At 57.8% G+C, this 22,048-nt stretch overlaps 2 protein-coding genes across 7 annotated transcripts in view; one reads left to right on the top strand and one right to left on the bottom strand.

Moving 5' to 3' along the window:
- Positions 1-8,359, bottom strand: part of TANGO2 (transport and golgi organization 2 homolog) — a 40,802-nt gene extending 32,443 nt beyond the window's left edge. Inside the window, exon 1 of one of the 3 annotated variants that reach the window (XM_047697324.1) lies at positions 8,302-8,359. The gene's annotated coding sequence lies outside the window, so the exon portion shown is untranslated. Of the gene's footprint in view, positions 1-3,852; positions 4,705-8,064; positions 8,274-8,301 lie in introns of those variants that run through there. The other 2 variants (XM_047697325.1, XM_047697326.1) reach the window with 2 other exon arrangements.
- A 4,279-nt stretch (positions 8,360-12,638) lies between these two features.
- ARVCF (ARVCF delta catenin family member) overlaps positions 12,639-22,048 on the top strand; it is a 53,499-nt gene continuing 44,089 nt past the window's right edge. For all 4 annotated transcript variants that reach the window (XM_047697562.1, XM_047697566.1, XM_047697564.1 and 1 more), the window contains exons 1-2: positions 12,639-12,858; positions 18,257-18,310. The gene's annotated coding sequence lies outside the window, so the exon portion shown is untranslated. The remainder of the gene's footprint in view (positions 12,859-18,256; positions 18,311-22,048) is intronic.

Genomic DNA, 22,048 nt, shown 5'->3' on the forward strand with positions numbered 1-22,048 from the left:
AGCTCTGGCTACTGATGCTCACAAGCCAGAGGTAGAGCCCTCCAACTTGGCTGCAGGACCTCACCATCCTAGCCAGCCCATGTGGGTGGCAGCCCAGCCTTCCAGACAGTGGCAGCAGGAAGGGCTCTCTGGTTGGAGGGAAGGCCACTGATGGATCTCCAAGCAGCCTGGAGCCAGAGGTGTGGGCACAAAGCCCAGGGCTGCGGCCTCGATGAAGACGTGGTCATTGGGAGGGAAGGACCAGAGGAAAGCCAGCCCCTGGGGAGGGGACCATCAGGAACTGCCTTTCTCTCCAATCCCTCGCCCCCCCACTCAAGCCAGGCCCGCTGCCCACTGCCCCACCCCTTCTCAGCTCCTCATCCCACCACCCCCTGCAACCTCCTTCACCTAGGCAGGTCTCACGTGTGCAGGGCCCTTCTCCCAGCATGCCCCCACCCAGGTCCTGGGGAACTCCTCCCTGATATCCTACTTGTTGGGCCACCTTCTCCCTCCTGCTGACTTGCAGGGCTCCCTGAGTGAGCTCTGGATACAGCCACTGTGGTCCCAGGCACTGTCCCACAGGCTAGGCACAGGGCGGGCAAGAGGCTGGAACCACTAACAGGGGCAAATAGCGTTCTGCTCTTGCCATCGCACGCCTGCCTGCCTAGCCACTCGCGGCACTAAGACAACACTGTTCTCCACTACCCACGGTTCCAAGGCTGGCACAGCGGGAAAAAGATGGGGACAGGCCTCTGTAGGCCCCACCATGCCAGCTGGGGCTGGGGTTCATCCATATTTGGTGGTTTCTTTTTTCGCCATGGGGAATTCACCCTGGAAGGACACCAGAGCTGGTAAAATGTGTAAAGGAGGATGGAGTCCCAGGCAATAGTGTGCCTGGCTTTCTCAGTGACATCCCCGCCCCTCTGGTCCCCACCTCCACCAGGCATGTAAGCCTGGGCCCTCATGGAGTGTCTGCATCCCCATGGCAGCCTCCAGGCCAGGGGCAGCCCAAAGCTAGAGGAAGAGACGGGCAGGAAGGTCCTGGGAAGGTCTGATCAGGAACCTCACCCATGGGCCTTGGCAACCTTGGGGTGGGGGGCACCTTGAGGTAGCAAAGCTTGGCAGCATCCAAGCAGTGAAGGAAGCCGTACCCACCCCTACCTGTTGCGCCCAGGATGCTGTGGGCCCCAGGAGGTGAAGGAGGCAACAACGGTGGTGTGCACACCTACCCCCTGGCTTACGGATGGCAGCTGAATGTCATAGACCCGTCCTTTTCACATGGGAAGGGTTCCCCTTCCCCTCATTTGGCCTCACAGCAACCAGGAGGGCAGCACGGGTAACCCCATGCATGCAAAGGAGTACCCCCACCAAAAAGGGGCAGGTGCCACAGAATCTGGTTCTCTGGGAGGGTGACACACAGACCCAGAGAAGGCCGGGCCCCCGGTGCCACAGAGCAGAGGATGGAACAGCCAGGGAAAACTTTCCCATGCCAGGTGCTTCACAGGGGTGATTCCCCCCTCCCCAGGACCTCTGGCAGTGTGCCTAAGGTCACACAGGAGGCCTGTGGAGGCGCCTGCCGGCTGCGCTCAGAGCAAAGGGGCAGGCACACATGGACTGCTGGAACTGAGTGGGCCTCCCAACCCTGCATCTGCTCCCAGGCAGCCTCCCAGAAGGCCAGGACACCCCCAGCACCGCACCTCAACACCACTCTGGCCCACCCACAAACCACCACAGCCAGTGCCTTCTTGGAATCACTAAGAAGCCAACATGCCCGCTGCAGTGTTCTCTCAGTGGTCAACCCTGGGAAAGCTGGTGGTGATAGGTGACAAAAAGTCCCCAAGTCCACACGTGGTCCCACCAGGGGTGCTGTCTCACAAAAGCCACAAACTCAAGGGTGCAGCCAGGCCTTGGAGCTGCCCACAGGGATGGAAGAGCCCAGACAGCAGCTCAGACCAAGGAGGGGAAGACATGTGAGCAATGGGGCTGGAAAATGGAGCCTATAAGGTGGCCAACCATCCTGACAGGGGTCCCAGAACACCCACAGGGTACAGAGGCTGAGGGCGTGGGGGCACCTATCATTTCAGGCTGTGTGTACCGAAGAGACTCTTCCTGGACTATTCCACAGAGAAAATGAGAGGGCTGGGCCCCACCGGTGAGGAGGCAGCCTCAGCAATCACTTGCTCAAGAGCATCGGCCCCATGCCTTCCCAGCGACGCCACATTCCAGAACTCACAGGGACTCTCACAGCTGCAAGCGGCTACCAGGCAATCTTCGTCACAACCAAGATTTCACCTGAGAAGCTGACCTCTGTGACCCAGTGATGACTCTGTTGTAAAAAACTACCCAGGTCTTTCCTAGAACTGAATAGGGCCCGCGTGTGGGGAACAGAAAGGCCACAGCTCTAAAGTAAGGGCTCTCTCATGGATCTGACAAAGGCCCCCAACCCAGGGACTGGGACTCAGGCCGAGCAGGTACATGAGGCCACACATACACGGACGAGAGCGGCACCCCCACACTACACCTCACACCTGCCCACAGCCTGGGACACCCGCTGTGTCCTTGGCCTGCCTAGAAACACGCCGTGGAAAGGAACACTATGTCCCCCGGGGTGGCCTCCCCCAGCCCAAGTGTGCGCCTCTCCCAATCCCCCACACCAGGAGCCCAGGGCCCACACTCCCTGCACACACCTACAGTTCCTGGGCACACCTGAGCCCCGGCAGGAAGGACCTACAAGGGGTGAGGCCAAAGCAGAAAGTTCACTTCAAACCAAAGCCATGGGCTGCCCCCTTCTTCTCTCTGAGAAAGCCAGAGGAAGTCCTCCCATCTCCCCGCTCCTGCCTTCCCCTGCTCTGAGTGAGCACTTGGTAATGCAAAACTCGAAGAACGGGTCCTGAGTCTCATATCAGTTCTTCTTAGCACCGGAAGCTTTCCAGGCACTCCCAGCCCAGCCCATCTGCTGATAAGGCTTTTGAGAGTTCTCCGCATGCTCCACGCTGCCTGCTACTCTCCCCCTCCCCCACTGTTGCCTCTGAAAACTGCCCACTCCAGCTGGGGCCTTCCTCTTCCTCCCCTGCCTTCCAGAAGAACCAACAGAGCTGTCCTACCAGCCAAGGGCAGCCAGGTACATGCTGACGTGCAGAATAACCAGGCTTTTCAGCTGACTCAAGCCCCAAGCCTCACTCCACATGGTGTCTAACAAGAGCACTACAAGGAAACGACTTGAGCTGGTGGGCAGAAAGCCCGGCCAAACGTGGGTGAGGGCCACACGCCAAGAGACACAGTGACAGCTGCTGTGGCTCAGGTGAGGGCCGTGTGGGGACAAGGCTTGGCACCAGGATGGACCGACGGTGAGGATCTGCTTCCCTGGCCAAGGAAGGCACGTCCACAACCTCACAGAGGCTCACTAGGAGAGAAGGCAAGTGGGGCCCAAGGGCCACGCGGACCAGACCTCGCTGTTGCCGCTAACCCAGATGAGGAAGGGTGTGGCCAGGGGATGAGGAGACCTCAGCACTGCTGGGGGTGCTCACTGATCCCCGTGTCCCTCTTGTGCACTCCAGATGCCACCCAGCTGCTCGCCCACCCAGCCTGGGGGCTCACAGTCATCATATACCAATTGTGCCGGCCACCCACCCCACACCAACCGACACCATCTCCTCCAGCATTTGCAACAAGGCTGGCCCCCTTCCCTTCCTCCCAGACCACCCATCCTCCCACACTTGCGACCCACTCATCCATCCCCAGCCCAAGGCTCCACACCACCTGTGGCCACAAACAGCAGCTCCTGTGGGTCAGTGGAGTCTGTGGTTGTGGTTCCCACCATCAGGTTGTCCAGGAGCACAGATTCTCAACTGGAAAGTTTCCAAGTATACTCACTCCGCAAACGCCCTGTATCTTGCCGGCAGTACGCCTCCAGATGTTTCTCAGCGAGGTATGGGTGTGTGCCATGGGGTTATCACACACGCAGGATCCCGCTGCCCTGTCGCCCTGCTGACTGGCTGTGCAGAGCTGTCCTCACCAAGGGGCAGCTGTCCCCCTAGGCTGCTAGCCGCCGCACAGCTTCCCCGGAGGACATACCCCTTCACTCGGCCACTCAGCTCTGTTGGATGTTTCAGTCCCATCACGTTTCTAGCCCCTGCAGAGTGCCACAGAGGAGCCCCATGCCCCGGCCCTGCAAAGGGGCTGCAGACCTTCCTAGGCAGAGACGGAGGAGGCGGAATGGCTGGTGGAGGAAGATGCTCTCAGGTGAGCAGACGCGGCCCAACTCCCCCCAGACATCCAGGGCAGGTACCACTGGCTGGGTAGGGGTGCATCCCGCCAGCACCACAGCCTGCCGCTGCTGCCCTCCTCGGGGTGGCAGGAAACACTCACCACGGTTATACTGGCAACTCCCAGGGGCCACGCACCTTACAGCCACCTGCCTACCCGCATCCACGAATCACCGATTTGGGTATTAAACCCTGGACTTCTGCCGCACTGATCTGTACGGCGGTGCACGTGGTATGGGCAGGCTCACGGCCTATCTGTTCCACCGGTAGCCAATATTTCCTCCCCGTCCTGCCCCTGTCCTGCAGCCTTGCCCGTGCCACTGCCCATTGGAAAGAGTCTGTTTCTTTACCACAAGTTTTCCCCATCACTACCGCAGAGCAGCCGCCCTCCCTGTCCCAAAGCAAAAAGTCCTTTCCATTGCCTTCTTCATATGGTTGTATTTTGACTTAGTTCTCAGGTGAGCCTGTGTCCTGATCCAGTGGGCAGTGTAAGGTATTGGACCCCCCCTCCCTTGCTTCTCAGGTGCCAGGCGTCAGGTCTGTCCCACCTCAGCCATACCCTGGACATGCAGTCACTGGGCTCCACAGGGTCCAGCATGTGAGGCAGGCCTCTTAGCTTCAGCACACACACTCTGGCCAAGTCTCCCTCTTGGCTATTCACAGAATCTTCGAAGAGCCCAATGAATGGTGCTGGGCCATGCCCCACCCCCGCTTATGATACCCACCCCCGCACCCCGCACTGGGCAGGAAGCACGGCAAGCTGGTAAGTCTTGAATGAGCCCCGGTTCCCTGGCAGCCCCATGGCAGCACAGAGAGCACACCACCTTGGCACGGGTACCAAAGCCAGAAATAAGCCAGCCTCATCCCTAAGGACACAAGTCAGGACAGGGCCACCTGGTCTGGGGAAAAAAGGGGACAGCTGGGTGCTTGCACACCTTCTTAGTATGGATGCTAGTGGTGTGGCTGGTGGGCTCCCTGTATAAGCCATGGGGCTGGACGTTTAAAACACGTGCACTCTCGCTGCAGGTGTGTTTTATGTGTCCTCTCATGGGCAGGCTGGCATAGCAAGGAAAGCAAGGCCAAGAAAGAGTCTGTCCATGGGAGACCCGGCCAAGAGCAAACGCAGCTCTGGTGCAAACCCTTCAAAGCAGAACCCAGTGCAGCAGGGCTGCTGTAGAATTCTGCACAATGACAGCAGCCCCTGAGCAGAGAGCAAAACCACACCTGACAACCGGGGTGCCAAGGGAGGAGAGGGGGCCTGCCCCCTCGGTGGGAGCACTTTCCTTTGTCAGCTGGAAAGGCCCACGGGCCTCTGGATGGAGGAGAGACGCGCCAAATCAGAATGCAGCCAATGATGGGGATGCGCACGAATGAGTGGGGAGCTCTTGTGGCCTCCAAGGGCCTAGACTTCCAGAAAGGGAGGTTCCCGGTTCGTATCACGTTCATCTCCCACTGGCTGGCTGCACACATGAAGGCAGAATCTGTAGCTCCATTTCACTCGAGATATATGTTCAAGGCTAGCCAGCCTGTCTATCTGGTCTTGAGGGGCTAAACAGAGGACGGGGCCTTTGGGCTTCACGTGCCTGGGCTAAGGAGCCAGACAGCCCAGCCTCCCCCAGCGCAGACCAGGCTACCACTGTGGCAGTCCCCAGGGGCGGAGCTGGAAAGCGGGCACTGCTCTTTTCGCGTGACGCATCATGTCCTCCCGGAGGCTGCCAGCCGAGGACGTAAACACACATGGGAACACAGTGTCGCTGTGCTGTTTGGGAGCCTTGGCTGAGAAAGCCCTGACGTCTGTAAATATTCTGAGCAGCCGGCCCACTGCAACACCCCACCCTCCTCCCAGCTCGGCAACTGAGGATTCTACAGTCTGTGTTTTGTCATTTTGACTAAGTGGCGTTTTACCGCGACCAACTTTCCACAGGGTTACTCCCTTCTGAGATCTCCACAATGTTTGGGGAGCACTAACTCAGCTCCACACCAAGTGTCACTGTCCCTGCTGTTCAAAGGAGCAACACAAATGAGAGGAAGAAGGAGCATTAGAGAAAGCTCTGGACGCAGGGCAGCCCCTCTACCTTAGCCCCTTCTGGCTTCCCCACAAGCCAGGGGCCAGCCCGGCCTCACGGTGACCTCTGCTGTCTCCATGTTTAATAAAGGACAACAGAGTATTCCCACCAAGATGTACTTCAAGTGACAGGAGCCACCAAGAGATGGTGGACGGCCTTTTTTAACTTTTAAGTACACACATGTCATTTTTGCAAATCTAAAAAAGAAACTTAAGAAAGAAAAAAAAAGCTGTAATGAAAATCAAAATACAGCTTGGTGACCTGGGGCGACCTTGTTTTCACGGAGCCCATCACCCCACCCTACGGTCTGGACCAACAAATGCCAGATTCCACAGTGATGCCCTCACATGCTGACATGTCGCCAAAGGATGGACCCAGTTCCTGCACATCTGGAACGTCAATGACAAGTGCGGCACCACTTCTAAAAGCCCTTCTGGCTTCCCTGCCCTAGGCCTTTGATCTCCAGACATGCTCTGGAGGCCCCTCATTTCCCCACATAAGTCCTTAGAAGGAACAGGCACACTTCCTCTGTGGGAAGGCACCACACCACCTCCCCCTCTGATGCAGAAGCCAGGCACGCGATCGAGACCCCAAGATACCACACACAGTTACACCCATGGTGAAAAGTGATCAAATAGCCCACAAAATGAGGTCACAAAAAAAGCATGAGGCAATAACAACAATTCAGGGGCCAGCTAGGCAGGGCAGAACTGACAGCCTGTTTCCTTCATTCAGGGAAGGCTGTTGTCACCACCACACATCAGAGCAGGCGGTCTGAGTGGCCTGCAGTCTATGGACATGCCAGTAAAATGAAGGCATAGGACTGGGGCTGATAGTCAAAAACCAGATAAGGTGGGGGCACCAGGGCAGCCTAGCTACCACACGGGAGCACTAGGATCCTGGAGAGGAGAGCACAGAGCTGTGTCCTCCTGCCTCCACCTCACCAGACAGGTCACCAAAGCAGGCAGGATCCTGAGACAGTGGCCCAGGTGGAGCGGAGGCACTGGGACCTGGCCCTGGCTCTGAGTGACCTTGGGAACACCCCTCGCCCCTCAGCCTGAGTTTTCTTCACCGTGGACAGCAGCCAACCAATGAATATTTGCCCAAAAAGGTTGCTCAGAGGATTAATAAGCAAGTCCGAGAAAGCATTTCCAAAGTGCTACCAGCTATAGGCGCCCCTTATAGCTGCCATCACATCCCATCTGCCTCGCTGAAGAAAGCTCTGAGTCCAGAAAGCAGCAGCAAAATAGCAGGCAGCAGGTGGGGGGAGCAGGTCACCAGGCCAGGCTAGCATGTGATATCCCTGCTGGAGGAAAAGGGCTAAGGCTCAGGGACTGGTCCAAGGGCAAAAGGCTCACTCTAGAGCTGTGGCCCAGGGGGAGCCCATGAAGCAACTGACATGCTGGGGCAAGGGAAGGGGTCTTAAAGCCCAGCACCAGGGCCAGCCCTTGCCCTGGGTGCAGTCCTGCCCAACCCCTACCCCTGATGCCCCAGGGGTTGGGGGGGGGGATGGTCTGACTAACTGAGCCACCCCAGAAAAGGCATGTCCAAGCGCAGGTATGACCCAGCACTTGCTGCCTACTCAAACATCAGCTGTCACCCAGCTGCCCCGCAACAGGCCACAGGGAGGTGGCACCGTGACTCAGGGCTTCAGAACTGAGGCCCTAGCCCACCCACCCTGCAGCGACCACGCAGCTCCCAGCCCCACCAGTCTTTGCTTTCCCGCAATGAGACCGACCGGCCTGCCAACGGACCCTGCCTCCCATTCTAGCGGGGATTACTGGAAACGCCTTCCAGTAACGCATGGGGCTCTTCGTCGGGGTCAGTTTGGTCTCTCCGGACCCAGCCGCAGGACTTCCATTCCACGCATTGGGAAAGGGAAACAGGCAGGGCGCTCCCTACTCGCGCCCCCAGAGCCCCACGCCCGGGATCCCCGGCCGGACCTCCGCTGAGACAAGTCCGCCGGCCCGGGCCGGCAGCCGCACACTCACCGCCTCCGCCGCCGCCGACTTCCGGGTGCCGCGCCCGCGCGCCACCGCCGCCGCCCAGGCCCCGCCCCCACGCCCTCCGAGCGCTCGCCATTGGGCTGCTCCTATAGGGGTGGGGCGGCACGCCGCGACCGCGAGCACCGTTGGCTGAGCGTGCTGTCGCTCGGGGGCTACAGCCCTCCCGGCGCCCCGCCCCCAGAGCTGCGCCAAGCTTCGGGGCTGCGCGGGCGTCTGGGGGTCTCGTGACCCCCGCCGCTTTCCCAGGCTTCCCGGCTCCCCACCCCAGAGGACGGCCCTGGGAGGTCGCTGCCGCTTGCGGCCGCCCCAAGGGCATGCTTTCGTGGACCCATTAGGGCTGCGGTCTGAACTCCAGGGGCCATAGGTCACCAAACCACCTGGCGGCCTTCTCCGGGAGTGATAGGGGGATGCCCACTGCCGGACCCGCCCCTCAGGCTCGTCCTGTTCCACACCTACTACTGGCTCTAGACCTGGTCATCCCACCCTTTTCCTTATGGCTCCTAGTTCGGTTCAGCCTCTACGATCTGGCTTTTGCACCACCCCACATCACCCCTACCCACCCCACCCCCCCCGCAATCCTGCCATACTATGGACAGACACTGGACTGGGCACTCCAGACCCACCCAGGCACTGTGGCCTTTGAGCCCACTTTGAGGCAGTCCTGGAGGTCCAAGCCCTAGGATGAAGAGTGGGTCCACCCTCAGCTGTAATATGTGAGCAAGTGAGCAAGAAGGCGGGAAGGGGCACTGACTGGGGCCCTTTCAAAAGAACAGAGGCAGTTGCTGGGTTCCCTGCCTTCAGTGATCTTAAGGCTGTGTATAGGACCTAAGTGCAAGGAAAGTGGAGAGTCAGAGGCCCAGAGCCCAGCGCCTACTCCAAAGTTAGCGCTCAGTAAACTATGACAAGGAAGACAGTTACATTAAGGATAATAATGTGCTAAGCACTCCAAACCCAGGGTCCCAGTTCACAGGTGTCATTCCCCCCATTTTACAGATGCAAACATTGAAGCTCAGAGCAGTTACACCACTTTTTTTTTTATATTTTATTTTTTTATGTGACAGAGAGAGAGAGATCACAAGTAGGCAGAGAGGCAGGCAGAGAGAGAGGGGAAAGCAGGCTCCCGGCTGAGCAGAGAGCCCGATGTGGGGCTCGATCCCAGGACCCTGAGATCATGACCTGAGCCGAAGGCAGTGGCTTAACCCACTGAGCCACCCAGGCGCCCCAGTTACACCACTTTTAAAAAAGATGGCAAGTGGCAGTGGCTGGGTTAGATCCACAGTCCTTTGTGAAGACCTAAACTGTCCTGATCCCAACTCAGAGCACTGATGCCCCCTGGAAAATGGGTTTAGAAAGGGAAAGGGCCTGATGGGTGATCGGCAAAGGCAAGAGTTGATCCCAAACCTTCATGACGCACCCAAATGCCTATTCCACCCATCTCTCTTGCCACGTTTTCTGTGCTCCTCCTGGAATCCAACAGGAGCCCTTTATAGACATGGAAACTGAGGACTCCAGATGTCCAAGGACTCATGGGCAGCAGGTGGCAGACTCAGCTTGATGCATGGTCCTTCCTCCCACCATCTGGCAGCAGAATCCTCCTGGGCTGGTACCAGTGATTTCACTCTGGACAGCCAGTCCTTTCAGCCCACCTAAGAGGTGATAGTGGTAAGTAAGATTTGGGGCTTAGGCGCATGTGACCATGCCGTGGGGTACAAGGCAGCAGTTGCAGAGTGGTCTGCCCCAAACCACTGGGCCACATGCCTCAGGGGAATGGGACACAGAATGGTGCTTTCCTGTTGCTAACAAAGAGGAATGCAGTCATGCATGGGTTGGACAGAGGTTCAAGTCCTGGTCTGCCACAGAAGTATATGCCCCTGGGCCAGCCCCACTTCTAGCTACACTCTCCCCAACTGGATGGATACATGTCAGGTACTCTGATATATTGTTTTTGTCTCCGCTGACTCCAGTTGACAACATTTAGTGCTAGGAAGTAGATAAGATCAGATAAGATGGGTTGGGGTGGTAAGCTGAACTCTGGGGTCTCGGGGTTGGAAAGAGTTCACACATCCTCAGTTGGGGAGCTCACTGCCATATTTGGTCACCTTTTCAGTCTCTGAACATTTACCACTGTTAAGAAGTTCTTCCTGACCTCCAGCTGAAACCTTTTTGTCCCTATAGCTTTGCTCACACGTGGAGCTGTCCGGCAGGAGGGTGTAGAGGGTGTGAGAGAGGGAGGAGACTAGGTTACTGGTCCCTGTGCCAATGGTCACATGGTAGGGGCTCTCCACCCTGCTTTTTGACTGTTATTGACCCCTACCTGCAGCCTGGGTCATGGTGAGGCCACTGCCAGAGAGTGGCCTTGAGTCATCTTGGAACTGACACTGTCCACCCTACTCCTCTGTGTGTGGCTGGCGATCCAGCTTGGGGGACAGAATCCTGCCAGGAGTGGGGGACAGGGAGGCCGTCCTCACCTAGGACAATCTTGGAGCACAATTCTCCCCTTTGCTCTCTCACCAGAGGTCTGTCCAGCCCCTCCTGCCACCATCAGCAAGTGTGTGGGGAAGGGAAGATGCTGGACCACAAGCTCACTATGAGAATAGGGCTCCGGGAGGACCAGGGCCAATGCCCCTGGAGAAATCTGTAGGGACAGCTGGACTAATGAGATCCACTCATAATGGAAGGAAGAGAATCCCCCAGCTCACACAGCAGCTGGCTCAGAATGTCACCAATGGTGCGGTTGCACAGCACAAGAGATACCTTGTTTATGGAGGCCCCTGCGTCCCAAAGAAGGACACTGCCTTCCATCTCCCCAGAACCACAAGCAACATCACTATGCCAGAGTATCAAATAGCTCTCATCTCAAGTGCCAACTCCAGTTGACTGGGGGTGACTGCCTGGCTCTAAAAGGCTAGGGTAGATCTGCTGTGTGCACCAGGTACCACAGGGGGTACCCAATGGTGGTACCAGTGGTGAGTTCTGGCCTTGCATCGCTTCGCTTTCTTTGTTCTGAGCAAGTAACTACAGTGTGAACATTCTGGACCCCTGATGTGGGTGGATAAGACATGAATGTCTGGTCTCCCCATTAGCAATGTCATGGGCCTGTGACTCCATGGGTGGATATAGGGAATACGGTGGGCTGAGAATCTGGTCATCTCCAGGTGCAACCAGGGCAGGAAAGGCTTAGAACTAGGCGTGAGCCAGAGTCACTGGCCAAGGGGCCATCATCTCCTGAACCCCCCAAAATAAGCTCCAATGGACAGCACCCCCACTGCTGCCCCCACTACCACAAATTTAAGTGGAGCTGACCAAGGATTATGGTCCCATTTGTGGTCATATATGTGTGCCTCGCGTCTCTGAAGGGAGCAGGGGGCTGCTCTCCACCTGACAGAAAAATGCAACCTGTGTGAAACTCTGCTCAAGTAGTTGCACCCCACAGGGATCCTCCAAGATCCCGGGTAGGGTGGAGGAAATGGGACACCAGGAAGAAGGGGCGGTGATAAACTCATAAACTCCTCCCCCTACCCCTTCCCAAGCCCTGAGCTGTGGTGATGTGATGGAGGAGATGATGGAGGGCAGCCCTGTGGCAGTCCTGCAGAGTGGGCTGAGCCAAGATGTCCGTAGATTCAGGCCCGATGGCGGAGGAAAACCTCTATTTCACCGAAAGTCCCTTCCCGCCCTCAGGAACACGGCTCTCTATCCAGCCTCGCTAAGGTCGGACCCCTGCCTCTCTGTGAGAACCGCGGGATGCAAGAACCCCCAGTCCCGGGAGGTTTGAGTTCCGGTGATCTAAAGCAAGTAAGAACAGTTCTGAGCTTCAATTTCCCATCTGTAAAATGGGAAAGCAGCAAACTCTTCCTCGTGGAGTGTGTGAAGAATACAATTAGATCAATATTGACAGGAGGGCGCGGCGCGCAGCGCCCGGCAAACAGCTGGCGCGGGAGAAGGATCCCAGGAGCTAGGCAATGATGGAGGCAGCGAGGCTGGAGTCCGGGGAAGGGGCGCGGGGCCTGCCAATCCCCCGCTCGGGGCCTGCCAATCCCCGCTCGGGGCCGGACGCTCCGGGGACGTCCTAGAATGCGGCCGAGAGGGGGCAGCCCCGAGGCTCCGGCCGCCGCAGCGGTGCCGGCAGGTGCCCGGGCCTCGGCCACTCCACGAAGAGGCCGGTCGTCGGCCGGGACGGACACCCCGGGAGCCCAATGGCAAGCCGGCGTCTGCCAGCGCCCGTCCAATCGGCGGGGGTTGCCGGGCCGCGCTGGGTCTCCCGACCAATGGGAAAATTCGCGTTCGGATGGGGCGGGGCGGAGGGTCGCGTAGCCGGCCAGACCCGCTTTGCGCACGGGCCGCGCGAGGGGCGGGGAGGGTTGGTCCCGGGGCTGCACGCTGGGCCCGGGAGGGGTCCGCCCCCGCACCGGCCCGACTTGAGCACCCCGCGGACCGCTAACCGCGCGGCGCCCTAAGGACGCCGCGCCCGGTGCGCCGAGAGACCCGGGGACGCCAGTCTGGGGGCGGGGGCCACGCTGCGGGGCCGCCCACGCCGCGCTCCAGGTAGGCTCGGGCCGGGGGGCGGGGTCCAGAGGTTGGGGCCGGGACTGGGACGAGGCCGGAGATCCGGGACGGGATCCAGGTTGCGGTCCAGCGGGGACGGGGTCTAGGTGGGCGGCTGAGGGGGGGAAATCGAAGTCCGGCCGGGTATCGCGGCAGGGGGAGGAGCCGGGCTCCGCCCCACCTGCTCCCTCGCCCGCGCCGCGGTGCGCGAGACCCTGGACCACGGGGGCGGGTCCCTTTGTGCGCGGCCTCGGGGCCGGGGCCGACAGGGCCAGGGCACCCCGCACCGCGCGCCCCCGCCGAGATGCGGCGGGAACCTGCAGCTTTGACCGCCACGCGACGCCGGGCGCTTTGCAGCTGGGGTCCAGCAGCCACGGAAACTTTCCAGGGGACCGAGGGGCGGCGGGGCCCGGGAACTTTCCTGGGGCGGCGCGGCACTGGAACCCGCTGGGGCACGGCGGGGCCAAGGGGATGTCCCAGCTCCCGCTGCTCCCGCCGCCTAGAGGACGAGGGAGGGGATGCCCGGCGTCCCTGCTTGTTGCCCGGAACGGGGCCTCCCTGAACGGGGATCCCCCTGTTCCGCCACCCCTGGGTCCCCTCGGTGGGACAGCGGGCCCCTGGCAGAGGTGTGTCCTCCCCACTCGGGGTGGTACTCAGCCAGAGTTTGCTGGGGTGTGGCCCCAGGGCAGGCGGCCCGAGATCCAGAGCCTTCCCATTTTAATCTTTAATTAAATGTTGGGTGCTTAAAATATGTCACTGTTTCTAACCTGTGCGTAACGTATCGCTGAAAAGAGAGCTCAGGGACTCTGGCTGTTTTCCCTCTAGACCCAGGCATGTTTAGAAACAAGAGAAAAGAATCACTTCGACAGAATTTCATCCTTTGGGGGTAGGCTCTCAGTGTAACGTCGGGTGGTTGCGCCTCTCTCACAGCCGTTCCAGTTGTCACCTACATCACTGTGCAGGACACACACCGAGTCAGGATTTATAAACGCAGGGGGTTGGGAGATGAGCTGTTTAGTGATGTAAGGGCAACATCTCCCCGTGAGGACATGCACCAGAGGTGGACTGAGAGCCTCCATCCCCTCCCTCTGCCTCCACTTGAGAAGCAGGCCACCATCAGAGGTCTGTTGGTCCAGAGCAGGTCGTGCCTGTCTTGTGTTCAGTGTATCTCTGGACCTGAGGTGGTTCTGGACACAGGAGACAATCAAAGACCTCTATACGGCATACTGCACCCATGGCCAGTAGGCCTTGGGTCTGGCCATAGCATGTGGAGCTGGAAATCCAGAACACATCCTTTCCCACAGCCTTGCCCTGTCCCACCCCCAGTACTGTGTCTGTCCCCTGCTCCCTCAAGTCTGTGGTCCAGTGGCACCCAACACGGGGCTGGGTCCAGAGTGTTCGCTATGCTCAGGATTCTGGTCCTGGCCTAGGAAGGAGGTTCACAGCCAAGCCAGCCCCTGCCCTGCTCTTCTTCACAGTCTTTTCTGCATTGACACGAGTACCTACAGACCACGACCCTCTGAAGTAAACTGGGCCAGCTCTCAGTCCTGCTCAGTTAGCTTCCCCATGCCACATTGGGGTTGCATGGTGCTGCCTCCAGAGGTGGCCTGTCAGGTCTCTTCCCAATACCGAGGTCTCTGCCTCTCTGAGGTTCTGTGAAGGCGTCCCTGTTTGTGCTACATAAAGATTCAGGGTAGATTTGCCACACCCACTTCACCCCAAGAGACAGGCCTGAGGGGCATGAACAGTGGGGTCCTGCACCTTCGGGAGGATCCAGGAGTGACACACAGCTGGGGAGCAAGGACACCAGGCATGCCAGAACCCTAGCCAGTCCCTAGCAGCTGCCCTGTGCCCTGGTTTGGCCTCGGCAGAGGGATGGAGGGTGGGGCAAGTCCTGTGGACTGCCCAGGGGGCCATCGGGGGTTCTGGGGACTTCCCAGTGGCGGCTCAAGTTGGGGGGAAGGCATCTGTTTTCTTGCTACCAGCTTCCGTCAGGATAGTGATGAAGTCTTGGGCTGCTCAGCAGGAGACCCAGAATTAGCAAGTAACCAGAGGGAACACAGGGTCAGGAATCCCTTATTGGGCTTTCCTGACTGGGACAACTGCACAGTTCGGTTTATTTCACGGGTCAGGAGGATGAGCCCAGAGCGGTGGACGCCCATTTCATCCACATCTGGCCCTCATCCCTTTCCTCACCTTGTGTCCTGCACAGACTTTTCCCACTGCCCCAGTGGATCTTGAGGCGCCAGCGGCCTCTAGGAAGGCAGCAACTAGTGGATACGGCCACCAGAGGGCACCCAGGCCTGCCATGGCAGGCAAGACTAGCCCCACCCAGCTGCCCTCAGGGTTGGGACCCTTCCTGAGGAACCCGGTGGGGAGCCCAGAGCTCTGCTTTCTCCAGACTGCCTGTTCAGGGTACAGAGCTGGAGAGGAGCAAGGATCCCTGGGGTGAGGCTCCTCCGTAGCCCCCAGAACCCCTCACCCCCTTTAGTCAGGCAAAGGGGAGACCCCGGGCCTGACTGGCCGGGTGATTGAGCACAGGCTTAGGCAAAGACCATGAAAACCAGGCCCTGAGGGAGGGCTCCTTCAGGCCTGTGCCCGGTGACTCCTTGGCTTCCGTTGGCTGACCCTGCCCCCATCTAAGGGTGCCAGTGCAGACCTTGAGTCAGCCTGTCAGGGCAAGGCTGGGCCTCTTCCACTTAATCTCTGAAGAAGGTGCCACAGAAGTTGGTGTCTTTTCACATTGCACCCAAAGTGGCCAGCGGCCTGGAGGAGCGCGTTAGGATTTGTCATGGTGGAGGAGGACGTGAGGCTTGCATGCAGAACAGGCTTCTAGAAAGACCTGCCTGATCCCCTCACCACCACCCCTGCCACTCCCACCTGGGGTCCTCATTACCTGCCATAGCCCTGAATTGCCTACCCAGCTGGGGCCCCATCCCTCATCTAGACTTGGTTTGTGATCGTGGAGCTGCCTAGTGCCAGGGACACACGACCCGTCCATGGCTTTGCAGGCCCGGCTGCTTGGCAACCCTGGTGGGCTGAGCTCCTGCCCCAGTCGGAGATGCTACAGGCCTTCCAAGAGTGGGGGCAGACTGGACAGATTTTCAGGGTACTCCATTGTGGGGAGGCCCATGGTGTGGATGGGCTTAGGCTCGAATGGCCCGGTGGAGTTATTTCACTTCCCAGGATCCTCATTTGGGGAGGGAGCCCCGTAAGAGGGAGGTTTGGTGGCTCCCTTAGCCCCAAGGCTCCTAGTTCCAGGTGGGGAGTCCTAGGCCAAGTAAGTGACCCCAAAGCCTACAGCTCAGCCCTGAGGGGATGCTAAGAAGGGATAGCCAAGACAGGTAACCCTGCACTCTGATCACGAATCCTGTCACTCGTTCTCTCACTCTGTCTGCTCCCTCAGGGCTCCTGTCAGGCTCTGCCCTGCCCCCACCTCCTACACAGTGTCACCCTGGGACCCATGCCTCCCCAAACCACCACCACCCTGCATCCCCCAGAGCCTCCCACTTCCCCTACTCTCCTCCTGCAAGAGGCCTTTGGTGCCCCACTCCCAGCAGCCCTGCAAATACCCTCCCCCCACTGGTGTCTACTACTGGCTCTCTTCTGTTTATGGAGCTCTTCATCTGGCTAGAGCCCCACAAGGAGGGAGCATGTTCTTCTTGTGACCGAATATCCCCAGCTGAGGTGGGGGCACTGTGAACAGGAAGACCTAAGTTCAAATCCCAGACCCAGTTTACCCGTCTGTAAAATGGGGTTTGGGCCAATCCAAGGTCCCTAGCGAGAGTGACATGAGGGCACATAGCCAGCACCTTGTGAGGCTCTGCACAGGGCCAGCACTGAGGGGGAGGTTGACAGTTATCCGGACTGATAAGAAAGGCATGTGGTTCTCTGTGGGACAAAACCTATGTGAACGTTTAAGCCAAAAACAGAAGTGTCCCAGAAACGTCACACTGCAAGTTGAGATGCTTCCTGAGCCTCAGACTTCAGGGTGGGAACAGCAGGTCCTCTGCTGTGGGCGGAGCGGCTGTCGTGGGTGGGCAGGCTCCCTCCCAGACTGCCATCCCAGGCACTCAGGAGAGTGAGCGTGCTCGAGTACAGACGTGTGCACGCACGCACAACTGCCTGGCTCAGGCCACTAGTCTTTCCTGCCTCAGCCCCATGCATCCTGATCTTTCCACGATCCCACCATGACTCAGAGCCCCTCCTGGTGGTGAAGGGGCTGCTGGGAGGCAGGGACACCTACCCTTGGGGCCCCCACCCCGGCCACATCCACAAAGGAAGATTTAGATAGAGAAACAGTCTGGAAAACACTGTAGAGCCCGGGGGAGAGAGCTTCTATCACCTCTGACCACCCCCAGAATGGCTTTCCATTTGTTTGACCCAGACCTCTCCTCCTCTTTGTGCCACCCTGGCTTTGGTTTGCAGTTGTAAAGATTTTATTTTTAAGTAATCTCTACACCCAACACAGGGCTTGAAGAGTTGCATGGTCTTTGGGGCGCCTGGGTGGCTCAGTCAATTAAGCATCTGCCTTGATCTCAGATCATGATCCCAGGGTCCTGGGATGGAGCCCCACATCGGACTCTGCTCAGCGGGGAGTCTGCTTTTCTTTCCCCGCTACCCCTGTTTGTTCTCTCTCTCTCTCTCTCTGTCAGATACATAAATAAATCTTTAAAAGTGTTGCATGCTCTACCAACTAGCCAGCCAAGTGCCTACCACCCTGTTTTTCATTTTTATTGATGCGAACGCTCTCTGGCCTGGTCTCTAGCCTTAGATACAGTGGTGGAGAATGTGTCCTCTGGGTCATGGGCTGAGACAGGAAGCCCATGGGGCTACAGCTCCTACGTGTGAGGGACACGTAGCCATAACTCTGGCCACTTGGTCCCAGGGTCTGGGAGCTGGGCTGCCTGCCCAACAGGAATGTGGGTTCTAGGGCAGCCCCAAGGAGCATCAGGACAAGCAGATGGCTTGTGACACAAGGCAGGAGTGGGATCCTGGAGAGGAGAGCAGAGCTAGGCTGGTGTTGAGGTGGGGGGCAGTGGGACCCTTGTGCAGAAGTTCTCCTTGCTGTACTGTTTATCACAATGAAGCACACCCGGCCTTCTGGAATAGGGAAGACATTATTATCAATCTTCAGCTGAACAGTCACAGTTTTGAAGGTCAACAGTGGTAGAAACATTTATAAGGGATGGTGATAGTCTGACATAGACCACAGACACCATGGTTCCAGTTGAGTGGGGATAAGAGAACATGCATGAAGGTATGGGTCCATGTCAGGAGCTCTGTGAGATGACCTCAGGGTCCGGGATGACACTGCCCCACCATGGGTCTGGCCTCATCCAAAAGGGACTTATCCCAACAGGTTGATCTCACAGGGTACCCTGTGGTTTCTCTGCAGGAGCTGGGGCTGGCAGGATGGGCGTTTGGACATGCTGATCTCCTCTCAAGACAGGTAAGTGTCCTGGGCTTGGCCTGGGGCCGTCCCCCTCTTTGCATGGGACAGAAGAGTGTCCTCCTGGGCCTGGCAGGTGTGACTGAAAGAGGGCGGGCCCCAGGGTGGTGGATGCTTCTGGTCATCCTCACTCCGGGGGCTAATACCAGGACATTGGCTGGATCTGTTCTTCACCTGTCTTGACTTGGAGGCCTGCCACGCTCGGCTCGGCATAGCCTACCCAGTTTGGCTCTTAGCTCAGGTGGTCTTTGTTGCCCAGGGGAGACTAGAGCTCCCAGCGGGGGACAGACTGGCACATGCTGGCCCATGGCCCTGGGCATTACCAGTGTTTGTAGGTTTCCTGGTAGTCGCTCCTCCAGTGAGGCTAAGGCCTGGGAAGTACGGCAGGGTCGGGAAGCAGTATGCTCCCTGTGTCCCCCAGATCCCTCTGAATGGTGGGAAAGTATGCACTGCCAGCACCCTGGCCTGGCACAGTTTGCTGCAGTGGTTGTGTTTACAGAGCGGTGATGGCTAATGAGAGTGCCTCTGCTCATTCTTGTCCCTCTGGTATGGGTGTCCAGTCCCCAACCCAGCCATCTGCTCCTGCCCCACCGGGTGCTGTCTCCGTGAGAGGCTTGACCAACCCAGCCCTGTGGATGCTCAGTGGCCCTGAGTATCCAGGATGGATGGCCCGGCCCGGCCAATGCCACGCTGTGTGGTGAGAAGATAGTGGCCACAGACCTAGGAGCCCCCAGGCCTCCAGATTCCTCAGTGCTCTGTGCCAAGGACAGGGAGAGACAGGGCCTGGCTCCTTCCTCCCTATCCCACATGACTGTGGGCGTGGGAAGCTGCCAGCTGGCTGGTGGTAGCTGTGCCTCTGCTGCCACCTGGCGGTATCCCACCTGGGCCGATCAAGGTCAGGCCTGGCAGCTCAGTGGCAGGCTGTTGGGCCATAGTGGGGCCTCTGGATTGGGGTAAAGAGGCTCAAGCTGCATCCAGGGCTCAGACCGTGGCCTCGCTTGTGGTGTGTGTGACGTGGTATCTGGGGGCGAGTTTGGCAGGGTGCTGGTCCCTACCCTCCTTAACTTCTGGTAGGCCACCACACGTCAGGTTAGCCAACCAGCCGAACACCGAATGATAGCTCCGGTCACGGGGTCTCCCTTATCCTGCCCGCCGCTCTTGCCTGGTCTCCCAGCATTGCTTGCTTGTTTCCTATCCCTGTTTATCCCTTTTTGTCTCCTGCTCCTGGCCTTCTCCCAGCTTTCCTCTGGTCTTCTCTGTGTCTCTCTCGGCCTTTTCCTCTTTTGTGTCTGTCCTGTCCTGTTCTTCTCAAGTGTGGTCATTGATTATTCTTGTCTCCCACAGCGATTAACTGCTCATGTCTGCCCTGGGCACTGGAATACTCGTTGTGGCATTCGTGCCATCTCTTCTATGGGCTGGGACCATTTCACAAACTGGGAAGCAGAACCTGGGTCCTGGCTGGGGGCTCCCTGCTCTGTGGTCTCTGGGGTATAGCCTTGTCTACATTAAGAGGGAGAAGGGGAAGGGGAGACCTGGCGACTCTGTTGGGAAAGGGGCTGATGGCAAGCACCGTATATCTCCCATACTTGCCTTCAGCCATTCTCTACCCAGTTGCTGAGCTCCACGTCAGATGCTGAGTGTTGTGACCCAATCAGACACAGGCCTGCTGTAGGGGAGTCCCTGGCCTGGCCAAGAAGGCAGCAACAAACAGAGAAAGTGACCAACCGTAGAACTGTAAGCCAGTGAGGAGAATTGTGGGGCCCCCTGACAAGGGGGAGCTGGAAGACAATGCAGGAGTGATGCTGATACCCGGAGGTAGCAGGGGCCCTTCACTGCACCCAGCCCAGCACTGATACCACCTCCTGGGGACCACACTGCCCCCTGCCCAGCCTGGTCTTGCCCTGTGGTGGCCTTGTAGTCAGCCTCCACATAGCCGTGCCAAGCACGGCCGTACTTCTGTGACTGCTGGACCCGTGCTGGGGTTTTTTTGGATTTCAATGTGTTTCTTAGTCATCGATCGGAATCTTTATTTTATTATTTATTTTTTTTTTAAAGATTTTATTTATTTATTTGACAGACAGAGATCACAAGTAGGCAGAGAGGGAGGCAGAGAGAGAGAGAGGAGGAAGCAGGCTCCCTGCTGAGCAGAGAGCCCGATGCGGGGCTCTATCCCAGGACCCTGGGATCATGACCTGAGCCGAAGGCAGAGGCTTTAACCCACTGAGCCACCCAGGCGCCCCGGAATCTTCATTTTAAAGCATGAATTCTTCTCTCACCTGTGTGCCTGCAGCAAGTTCTTTCTTAATCTTTCCATTTTTGTTAGGATGGCTTTTCATGTTCAGAAATTTTTCATATTTTGTGGAGAAGTTCAATGAACATTTTCCTTTTTCAGTCATTCTGTTGTCCTCCTTGAGCTCCTAGTCTGGTAAAGGCACCCCTTTCTTTTCCTGAGGTATTTCTAGTTTAGTGTTTTGCGTTCAAGCTTTCATCTGTCTAGAATTTATTTTGACATAAGTGTAAGTTGAGGATTTAACTTAGTTTTTCACCTGTATCTGAACTATTTCTTTCTTTCTTTTTTTTTTTTTAAGATTTTATTTATTTATTTGACAGAGATCACAAGTAGGCAGAGAGGCAGGCAGAAAGAGAGGAGGAAGCAGGCCCCCCCCCCCCCCCGCTGAGCAGAGAGTCCGACGTAGGGCCCGATCCCAGGACCCTGGGACCACGACCCGAGCTGAAGGCAGAGGCCCAACCCACTGAGCCACCCAGGCGCCACCCTTTCTTTTTTTTTTTTTAAGATTTTATTTATCCATGGGGCACCTGGGTGGCTCAGTGGGTTAAGGTTCTGCCTTCAGCTCAGATCATGATCTCAGGGCCCTGGGATTGAGTCCCGCATCGGGCTCTCTACTCAGCGGGGAGCCTGCTTCCCCCTACCTCTCTCTCTGCCTGACTATCTGCCTACTTGTGATCTCTGTCTGTCAAATAAATTAATAAAATCTTTTTTAAAAAAGATCTTATTTATCCATTCATTTGAGAGAGAGAGGGAGAGAGAGAGAGTGTGTGTGTGTACAAGCAGAACAGAGAGGCAGAGGGGGAGACGAAGAGGGAGAAACAGGCTTCCCACTGAGCAGGGAGCCTGACGTGATGATCGATCCCAGGACCCAGGGATAATGACCTGAGCCAAAAGCAGACACTTAACCGATTGAGCCACCCGGGTGCCCCTCGAACCATTTCTTGACTAACATTTTCCATCACCAGAAGTTGGAAACATTGTGTAACGTGTCCTCAGGTTTGCGGTGCCCATGGCAAGCATCCAGCCCTTAGCCAGTGCCCACTGCCTGATTAAAGAGATCAGGTTGGAGCCTCCCCTTGAACAGTCTTTGTTCTCAAAAGTCATGGTTATTCTACACGTTTACCCCACATGTACTTGCTGGAACCACTCTGCTGGGTCCCCCTCCTTGGGACTTCTGTGGGCTTCACCTTAGGCTTCACTCTTCGGAGCCAGTCGGCCCTCCCTGTATGGATCTGTGTGTGGCATGTCCTCCACTGGTCTCCTCATGTCTCAGGGCTCTCACAAGAGAGCCTGTCCAGACCCCCTCTGAGCACCCTTGTTTTCTGAAAAGAGGTCCCTGCATGGTCGAGTCCCTCAGAAACAGGGCCCCTGCTGGTGTGGCCGGAGAGCCTCGTGCAGGGTGCTATTCTCGTTCCTGTGCAACTCTCAGCCAGGCATCTGGGGACCTC

The sequence above is a fragment of the Lutra lutra genome, chromosome 12 (genome assembly GCF_902655055.1).
Source record: "Lutra lutra chromosome 12, mLutLut1.2, whole genome shotgun sequence".
Lineage (NCBI taxonomy): Eukaryota > Metazoa > Chordata > Mammalia > Carnivora > Mustelidae > Lutra > Lutra lutra.